The 10,206-nt window shown below is 35.8% G+C and overlaps 1 long non-coding RNA gene across 2 annotated transcripts; it reads left to right on the top strand.

Moving 5' to 3' along the window:
- The first annotated feature begins 1,031 nt into the window (after nucleotides 1–1,031).
- On the top strand, nucleotides 1,032–4,642 carry LOC137092289 (uncharacterized). 2 transcript variants are annotated; one of them, XR_010908208.1, is made up of 4 exons: nucleotides 1,032–1,439; nucleotides 2,876–3,027; nucleotides 3,136–3,225; nucleotides 3,765–4,642. It is a non-coding gene; the product is annotated as an uncharacterized lncRNA (long non-coding RNA). The 2 variants fall into 2 exon arrangements; XR_010908207.1 differs by lacking the exon at nucleotides 1,032–1,439 and having other exon boundaries at nucleotides 2,489–3,027.
- The last annotated feature ends 5,564 nt before the right edge of the window (nucleotides 4,643–10,206 follow it).

The following is a 10,206-nucleotide window of genomic DNA, read 5'->3' as shown; positions in this document are numbered from 1 at the left end:
GAAGATTTTTACTGGAAAAATAGTAAACTTTGATGGTGAAAAGTGTATTGAGTCAGTCAGCATGCACATTATAACATTCAAAAGTTAAGGTTATAAAATAAGATATTTTCATATTTTTGAAAGAAATATATTTTATGTCCACCAAGGCTGCATTTACTTGATCAACAATACATTAAAAAAGGTATTTTTGCTAAATATTATTGCAATTTTAAATAACTGCAAATATATTTTAAAATGTAATGTATTCATGTGAAGGCAAGGCATAATTTCTTCAGTCGTGAGTGTATCATAATTCTTCAGAAATCATTCTAATGCTGATTTGATGTTCAAGAAATACGTCTTATTACTATGAATGTTGAAAACAGTTGTGCTGTTTAATATTTTTTGTAGAAACAGTGATTCTTTGTTGAACAGAAAATTTAAATAAAGAACAGCATTCATTTGAAATATAAATATTTTTTGTAACAATGTTAAAGTCAATGTATTCTTGCTAGATATTTTACTTTTTGAATGGCAGTGTGTCAGCACCTAGAGTTTCCTCAAACAACTTTGTTTATCCCAACCCTCCAACCCTAAAAAGAAAAAAAATACTTCTAGTCTTTAGAGATTCCTAAAACAAAACAAAAAAACAGATAATCCAGTCCTACCATAAATATTCAGGCTCAGTGGTCATTGAGGCGTAGACGTCTCTCAGAGGTCTTTTCATTTGCTAAGTGTTAAAAATCCCTAGAAGAAAGAAAATTTCCCATGTTCCCAACATTAGTGGTTTGTGGATGCAGAATGTGTTCACATAATTATTTGTGATGGGTTTTGTACTAATTTCCACTTTGCCAGATAATCTCCCAAGATTACAGCAACCTGTCACAAGCATCTTTCCAGTCTGTGCAGCGTTTTGTCATTTTCCTTTTTGCGTGTGTGTGTGTGTGTGTGTGTGTGTGTGTGTGTGTGTGTGTGTGTGTGTGTGTGTGTGTGTGTGTGTGTGTGTGTGTGTGTGTGTGTGTGTGTGTGTGTGTGTGTGTGTGTGTGTGTGTGTGCACTGAAAAAAGTATAACTTTAGTGTTGTTCGTTTAATGTGTATTTTCTCATTGAAATAGCTTTTTTTTTTTTATTTTTTCATGTCAAGTAAACATTTTAGCTTAGATTTATGGTTCAATCCATTTTTTTACATTGATAGAATCTAAATGGGCAGCGGGACATTAAACTGAATTTATTAATTTGATCAGAGCATTTTTTTTAGATTAAGCAGGATTTGCACATGCGCATTGTTGACTTGCAGATGCCGCTCTCTGTGGTTCAAAAAAAAAAAAAAAGTCTGAGAACTGTCTGAGAAGAACACAGCACGAACTTGAGCGGTGGCCGTGACGATAACGTTACATTTCAACGGACGTCAGACCCATCCAGCCAGGCTCTGAGACAGAACTACGAGGAACATTGATAAGGTAAGAGAAACTTTGTCTACCGTTAACGTTTTTACCTCAAGTATATCTGACGGGACTTGAGTCTGGCCGTAATTTCAGCGCTAACGCTTGATAGCGTGTAAATTAACTTTTAAGATAGCACTCGAAATGTTCGTAATCTTCATTCAAACTATAACGTTCGGTTATTTTAGCCCCTCATTGGGCGGGTGAGTAACGTTAATAACCTAAATGCATGCAAACCATGATGCAAACTATCTAAATTCATTTTGTGGGGGCATTGACCGTGTCAAGGGAAAGAGTTAACAATAACATTTCTCGAAACAAGTGCAGTTATAGCCTATATAAGCTACAATATTTTCTGCTTAACTTTTATTAGACTCCAGTTCAAAAGAAAAGTGTGTTTTTTCGCTGAGCACATTCTCTGCAGTCCGAGCGCGCTGAAGCGCTTGCTCATATATCTGAGGTAAATCATTAACACCATCACTGCTTACAGTATTGAACTAAATGCATTACAATCGGCTAAAACGAATAAGCAGGTTACTTTTCTGAAAAAGAGTGCTCCCGAGTCTGTGTTTCTCACAGTTTGCGTGAATCGCGGCACAGTTCCACACACACACACAAAATACCGGCAGTTCAATAGTGAAACTCGCAGCTCTTAAAGGGGCCACACTCTATTCCAGCTCTTAAAGGGTTAGTTCACCCAAAAATGAAATTAATGTCATTAACTCCTCACCCTAATGTCGTTCCTTACTTTTAAGACCTCCATCTTCACACACAGTTTAAGATATTTTATATTTTAGTCCCAGAGCATATGCAGTCAATGCCCACTTTACTGTCCATTTCCAGAAAGCTAATAAAACATCGAAAATACATTTTGGTCCAAAAATATCAAAAAGACTTTATTCAGCATTGTCTTCTCTTTCGTGTTCCTAAAAAAAGATTAAAACGGTTCGTGAATCAGTGAATTGATCAATGATTCGGATCGCCAATGTCACGTGATTTCAGCAGTTTGGGAGTTCGACACGCGATCCGAACTGCTGAAATCACGTGACATTGGCGATCCGAATCATTGATTAATTCACTGATTCATGAACCATTTTAATCTTTTTTTGAGGAACACGTCGTAGATTGAAAGTCATAGTTTTTGTGATACTTGGACCAAAATGTATTTTCGATGCTTCGAGATTCGAATTAACTAACTGATGTCACATATGGACTGCTTTGATGATGATTTTATGAAAGTGAATGTTTTAGGTCGGCATATAGCAGAGAATAGACTGGGCACACGACTACTCGTTTACGTATGGCATTTGCCATACCCTGGCATTTCACATTTTTAGACCTAACTGTTGATTCACTAATGAGTTGTTGTTGTTGTAATTTAGTACGGTTGTGCTGGGGATTCTGTTTTGTGTTCACCATCTTCTAAACTTATTTCTGTATGCTCTACTTTTAAGATCAATTTAAGTTCATGCGAATTACAACAGTTCCTTTGGTGACAAGTTGGATTACAAGTTCTTGGTGCAGTTGGACAAGCACTCCACCAAACTGTTGGAGGTCATCAGGAGCAAGGGAGGAGTCCACCAGGACATTGCAGGTTTTAGATGAGGTATCTATGAATTTGATAATCAGTGGGATCCATGGCTGAATAGTGTTTTTTTTTTTTTTTTTTTTTGTAATTGTTTAATTTTAATTCATAGTTATTGTTCTTACTCAGACTGCAGACATCACCATCAGAAGAGAATGCATCCTCAAATCTCTGATCTACCTCAGCGAACCTTTTGCGCACCTTTTCAAAGAATACCAGGTAAGGGCATCTCTCTCACTTGCTCACACAAATAACACCTACAGACTAACATGGTCATAGTCTAGGTTTTCCTAGCCACTTTTAATAAATAGGGGTGTGATGAGAAACTCAGCTCACAAGATGAGATTTTAACACTATTTATGAGAAATCTTTGATGCTGAATTTTGAGCTGTGAACACTTAGACCATGCCCAGACATCTTTTTTTTCCTTGTCTTCCCTGGAACACTGTCAAAATAAGTGTGTCCAAAGGAATCCATTTGCAAATGACTTAACACCTCTATGCTATGTAAAATCCATGCCTGGTCCTCTCTCTTCCTTCACTGTCGTTGCTCCTCCTTTTATTCTCCCTTCACTCCTCTGTGAAAGCTCTGAGACCAGTGTGACGTGCAGTTGGCACTGATCATCCAATTACTTACCGGCCTCGCTTTGCTCTCACTCGTCACGCGCCTATTCAAGTTCAGTTTAGAGTGTGTAAGAGCTGAAAATGGGAGAGTTCTGAAACTATAATGTACTTATTTTCTCTTTCTTTTTTATGCAGGAAAATGAGATTGAAGAACTGGAGCAAACAACCATGGCGATCTTTATCACTGGGAAAGAGGATCCTCTTCATCCACCAAAAGACATTAAAATTGTCATTGAAGGATCAGAGGTCCGGAACCTGCTTGCTATATTGCATACAAATAGGTTATATTTAAAGGTTTAGTTCGCCCAAAAACGAATATTCTGTCATTAAAGGTCCCGTTCTTCGCAATTCTATCTTTCAAACTTTAGTTAGTGTGAAATGTTGCTGTTAGAGCATAAATAATACCTGTAAAATTATAAAGCTCAAAGTTCAATGCCAAGCGAGATATTTTATTTAACAGAAGTTCCCTTTCAAAGCCTACAGCGAACAGCCGGTTTGGACTACACCCCTGCACTTCCTGCTGTGATGACGTTACTAGAACCGTTTGTTGACTAACCCTCCGCCCACAAGAACACACAAAATAGGGGGCGTGGTCTCGTTGCTCTCCTACGTGGAGAAGAGCGCGCATTCAGCGCTTGCATCTCCCCGTTATGGTAAGAGGCGGGACCTTTCCGGGCAAAGTGCGCTAAGCTGCTGTCCAATCACATCACGGGAAGCGCTGGCCCAATCAGAACTCTTTATGGGTCTTAAGAGAGAGAAATGACATTGGTGTCATTAAAGGCCTGTCTGAGCCATCGGATTTCAACTAAAATATCTTCAATTGTGTTCCGAAGGTGAACAGAGGTCTCACGAGTGTCGAACAACATGAGGATAAGTGATTAATGACAGAATTTTTATTTTTGGGTAAACTAACCCTTTAAATGTAGAGCTTACAGCTCTGTATCAGAAACTGATGCAGTGATCACTGTTCACTGTCTGAGGAACAGTTCCAGGATTTGTCTCTGGTGTTCAGCTGAAAGAGACTGTTCATCATCATATACATTTATGGACATGAAATACATTTGTATTTTAATATTTTAATTGTATTTTAGGATGTTTTATGGTGAACTATGTTGTCAGGACAAACATTCCTAATTTAATATTACTACTAATGTGATGTCATCAAGTGGTGATTTGATTATTTGTAACAAATTTGTATTTTTGTGTGAAGCAGACTGTTCTTCATACATGTGAACATGTTCATTGAACAATAAATATAAATGTGTTCTAAAGGAAAGTGTTATGATAGTCATTGATCAAAATGTTTTAAAAGCTTTTTTTTGTTTTGATTATACATTTTAAATAATGACATCTTAATTTGAGACAACCTAAAATAATTAATTTACTTTGGCCTATAAATATTACTTTGTTTTAATTTAAATAATTAGTTTATTCCAACATAAAATAAAGATTTGTTAGTTTGATCCAATTTAAAATAATTAGTTTGTTCCAATCTAAAATAATTAATTTACTTTGGCCTATAAATATTACTTTGTTTTAATTTAAATAATTAGTTTATTCCAACATAAAATAATGATTTGTTAGTTTGATCCAATTTAAAATAATTAGTTTGTTCCAATCTAAAATAATTAGTTTGATCAACCTTTAAAAAGTGGTTGCATGGATTTAAACTTTTCAAATTAAACTAAATTAAATTATTTACTTGAGTCAATGTAAAATATTTCGTGTGATCGATTACTTCAATTTTTTTAAGTTGATCCAAGGGTTTTATTTTTTCAGTGTGTGTGTGTGTGTGGCAATGATTAAATATGAGGTTAATTTCTTCTACCCCTCACATTTCATTGTGTCCCTATTTATTCACCTCTTACTAAATTAGTTTTTGTTTAATTCAGAGAGCAGATTGCTCTGATCAATAAAAACCCAACAGTCTAAGCATAATTTTCGGTCTGATGTTTTGTCTTCTGATAATATGGGATTTTTTTAGGTCCAATAGTCTTAGTTGATTCTGTATGTTGCTTCTGTTTCTTTATTAGTGTTTACATTGCTTTTTTATTTCCATCTTATTTTAAGCAGAAAGAGTGGAGGTTAAGAAGTAAACAAATTGACATGGTGGAGACAAATGAGTGTAGACTGTTCTATTAAAGTCTCTCTCTCTCTCTCTTTTTCTCTCTCTCTCTCTCTCTCTCTCTCTCTCTCTCTCTATATATATATATATATATATATATATATATATATATATAAAAAGAAAGAAAATATACATAATTATTTCTGCTGTGAAAGTACAGTATATATTTCAACTAGGGGTGTAACAATAAATTGTGCCACAATATATCGCAAATAAAAATTGCAACAATTGTGATTAGTGACCCAGTGTATTGTAAATAGTTCACCTAAAATGAAAATTACTGTGAGAATGTTTTTTTAAGGTTTAGAGTTTTAGTGTCAGTACTTTAAATGATGCATATGTATATTTTATAACTGCCAAATGTCATATGCTACCAGTAAAAAGTGGCTTACATTATTTTAAATATATCTAGTGAGTGACATATTCATCTAAAATAATTCTGTACTTTTGGCTTCAGAATCATGAATTATTTTTATTCTGGTGTTACCATTGTACTGTACATTGTGTTACTTGCAACATGTCCAAACCTATTCATTTCCACCCCCACTGTAATACAAAATTTAGCATTTTTATCAACAGTACATTTTTTGTTAACCTTTTACCATGTCTTTATTGTATCGCAATAATATCGTTTTGTGAGTTCAGTATCGTGATATGTATCAAATCGTGACATGAGGGTATCCGATCACACATAAATGCGTATAAATAGTACGAGTGTGCAATGTCGTGGAATGTATACGCCAAAACTCATTTTGGCGTGCATATGATACGCTGTTTTTCGCGTGCATATGATACGCACTTTATGGCGTATATAACACGCTCTTGGGTAGGTTTAGGGTGGTGGGGTGGGGGGGTTCGCAACATGCCATAAAGTGCGTATCATATGCACGTGAAAAACAGCGTATCATACATTAAATATGTTTTATTAAAACAAACGGTGGTGCCAGAAGTCAAGAGTGCAAACACGAATCAGCCAGCAAATGTGCGTCATTCTAAATGAGTGAATATTTATTTGCAGACACAAAGGTCTGGACCCCTGCGTGTACCTTTACATACACCACGGGATCATGATATGTTGTCATGCGACATACATAATTACATAGCATTTTACCTTCCACCTGGGACAGCTTTACGTTTCTCCACTCTCCCTGCATGTCACCACCCATCTGTGCTTGAGAGAGGCAGTACAGTGTGGTTAAAATGAGGGCGTTTAACATCACTGTGCCCCAAGAGCCCTGCCTCTCCTCAGGTCTGACCTTGGCTTTGACTGCCAGACTGACTCACAGCTTCACTTTGACTACAGAAAAACAATGAGTGCATAGAGACAATGCAGCTCTCCTGTCCCATGTGTCCCTCCACAAAGACTCCCCCTGTTTACCACCTCGCCAATAGGCCCTTAATTCCTCTTTTGTTTGGAAAATGGGAAATGTGCAAGGATCTTCTTAACGAAAGGCATAGGATGAATGCATTCATGGGATGGGGTCTCTTGTGGAACACAGGCGAGCTCTCTCTGTCTTTGGCCATGACACTTTTCTTTAATACACAAAAAGCAATTACAGCCCGGTTTCCCAAATGACAGCCTTCTGTAAGCTGTTGTCCCAAAGGCAGGCAGGATGAGAGCTGTAACTTATTTCCCACATCTCCCCTGTATCTTTTCCAGCAAATCAGACGGGATGGGATTAACGGAATGACTGCCAAATGGGGCCTGTGAATTTGGGATTATGGTTTGTGGAGGACTATAGTTGTATGAAGACTTCAGTGGTCAAAAACCAAACACTCTGGATCGGGATTCTTCACACTTTCCTGACTTATACAATGCATTTCTCTTATATTAATTACCTCTTGAAGAATTTGTGGGGATTTATGGCGTTTTTGTGAGTGTGTGTGCATGGATGTATACAGCTGTCACTCCTCCATGCTACTCGGGTCTATTAAGAGGAGCAATTAAATAGAGAATATCTTTCTGTAAGCAGTTAATGAGGTTTGGTCCCTGGAGGAGGCGGCTGATTGGCTGAGACTGTGGACTGGGGGAAGTCAAGGGCACCGTACTAAGCAATGCATTGTGGGAGACTGTGACATTATGCACCAAGGGACCAGAGGACTTAAACAATATTAGTGTCTTGTCTTATTTCCCAGACACAGATTTTACTTTAAAATGACAGAAGACTCTGGAAGGGTGATTTTAGACATCTAAGTTTGAAATAAAGATTTTTACAGTTTTTCTGAGCTCACTTTAGTGCATGGAAAGCAGTTTTAGTGTCATACAGTTCCATACTGGGTTGATTTATTTTTACACCAATACCAAATACTGTACATCAACGGTTCTGCTGAATTCCCCCCATTTTATTTTTACATTGATCCAAACATGTACAAATAGACCTATAAACTTGAAGGCATTCCAGTTTTATTGTAAATGTATAATGTAAAATGTATTGTTTCTCACTGATCTTTATAATTATATTATACTTTATTGAGCCCGATCTCATGAAAATGTGTGGTAGGCTACGAGTGCAATCTCGTGGAATGGATACACCAAAATGAGCCTATGGTACGCAGTTTTTCGCGTTCATATGATACGCATTTTATGGCATATTATACGTACGAACCCCCCACCCCACCACCCCCATCCTACCCAAGAGCGTGTCATATATACGCCATAAATGCATATCATGTGCACGCGAAAAACTGTGTAGCATTTGCACGGCAAAACTCATTTTGGCATATCCATTCTACGAGATTTTACTCTTGTACTATTGATACGCATTACCATGAGATCGTGTCGACTTTATTACGTTGTTATAATGCATTCACCAATTGTATATATGTAGACCTAATAGTTAAATAAAAAATGTATATAATTTCACATTTTACAGCTTATTTTAACCAAAGCAGTTTATATCAGTTTTAGATATTATATATTCCAAACAAAGTCACAGCAGAACCCTTGTAACATATACACAGTATTGGTATTTTGCTCCTGAATGAATTAGCATTTTTGAACAAATCGGTCGAGTGAATGATTCAGCGATTAATTTATGAAGACTGGCGCCCAATTCCCAACTGCAAACTATATTACAACTTTTACCATGTCTTTTTTTTATGACAAAGATATGGTAAGAGTTTTTGATACTGAATAAATCTGTGTAATGGGTATGGAAAGTATTCTAAATGTTTGATATGTAGAATTACACAAAGAATGTTCAAATGTATACCTGAGGTGACTGTCTGTATCTTCCCCTTTAATTTTCTGACTGCGGCATGTTAATCTTAATTTCCTGTCTTTGCACCTCCTCTTCCCTCCTCGTCTTTGCATATGAGAGGTATAGGTTTGATATATAAGATGATATATCAAGCTCTGATGAATTGAACTTCATTTTTGCCTTAAAAAATGTATACTAAAATTATATTTATGACATTTTTTTTATGTATGTGTGATTATTTTCACGTCATCTGTGAATTTGAAGGACATGTTGATTGTAATGCACTTGAATTGTATTTTGCAGAAATGTCGAGGGCGAATGCAAACATTGTAAAAGACTTTGTTTTGTCTCTTTTATCGGGTATGTTTTTTGTCATTCATGTTAAAGGTGCAGTTTGTAATATTTATGAGGATCTAATGCAAAAGTGCATTACCTTCCATAAAAAGTACTTTTTTAGGGAGTAACGCAATATTGTAATTTATTACTTTTAAAAGTAACTTTTCCAAACACTGACTGTATCTATGTCTGCCAGCACATACATACTATTTATTTAGGGATCAAGCCAATTTGTGAATTTGGAAAAGGTATACACCCCTGTCAAATGTCAAAATAAAGGTATATCATTTTATTATAAAGATACAATTTATTCACCTACTCACCAAATAAAGTCAAGTCACATTTATTTGTAGCACTGTTCACAATACACATGGTTGTGTGCAACGTGTATGATGTTTATAAGATCTATTTGGGCTTAATTTTTACTAAGCAGATAAGAACTGGGTGATAATACACAGCAAAAAACATGTTGGGAGATTTATCACCACGGGTGTTAAAATTATCACTTTCCGGGTGAACATACAGGTCCGTCTTTGCTAGTGTTAAAACAACACTGACGAAAGTGTTCGTTATACAAACACTGTGTTAGTGTTTCTTTTTAGTCACTCAAGGTGTTGAGAAATGTATTACTCATAAGTGTACATTTAACACTTTATGGTGATTAATCTCACACACCCAGTGTATTTAATGTTTATTTAATGTAAATACTTAAATACTAAAATGGCACTGTGAATGAAATTTAAAACAATTTATATATATTATTTTATTTTTCCCCCCCAAAAAATCAAGTGACTACAAATTTATTTGAATATTTATTGAAATTGTAATATATCAATTCCATTACATTTATGTATTTGGCAGACACTTTTATCCAATGCGACTTACACTGCATTCAATACCATTTTTAATAAATAAA

The sequence above is a fragment of the Pseudorasbora parva genome, chromosome 11 (assembly GCF_024679245.1).
Source record: "Pseudorasbora parva isolate DD20220531a chromosome 11, ASM2467924v1, whole genome shotgun sequence".
NCBI lineage: Eukaryota > Metazoa > Chordata > Actinopteri > Cypriniformes > Gobionidae > Pseudorasbora > Pseudorasbora parva.
Note: the sequence above shows the minus strand (reverse complement) of the source record. Positions and strands in the feature narration are given on the sequence as shown.